This window comes from Grammomys surdaster, unplaced genomic scaffold (assembly GCF_004785775.1).
Source record: "Grammomys surdaster isolate TR1022 unplaced genomic scaffold, NIH_TR_1.0 358, whole genome shotgun sequence".
Classification (NCBI taxonomy): Eukaryota; Metazoa; Chordata; class Mammalia; order Rodentia; family Muridae; genus Grammomys; species Grammomys surdaster.
The window spans coordinates 690,404-690,649 of NW_021604777.1; positions in this window are offsets into that span (position 1 = coordinate 690,404).

A 246-nucleotide genomic window follows, 5' to 3' on the forward strand; every position below is an offset into this window, starting at 1 on the left:
TCCCTAGCTAGGTCGAATACAGAAGTAGAGTAATCAGCCACTTGGGAGAGTCACTATGTAAATGGCAACTCAATGGGTCCGCAATCTAATCAATTGGGGGTATTCTCAGTACAATAAATCCTAACAAGCACACTCTGGAGGGTGCAAATACGTATTGAAATGTGTACACTCACCCTCAGCAGTGTGCTTTTACATCCATCTAAAGAGACCAAGAAAAAAAATAACAGAAGAGGCGCAAATGTGGAC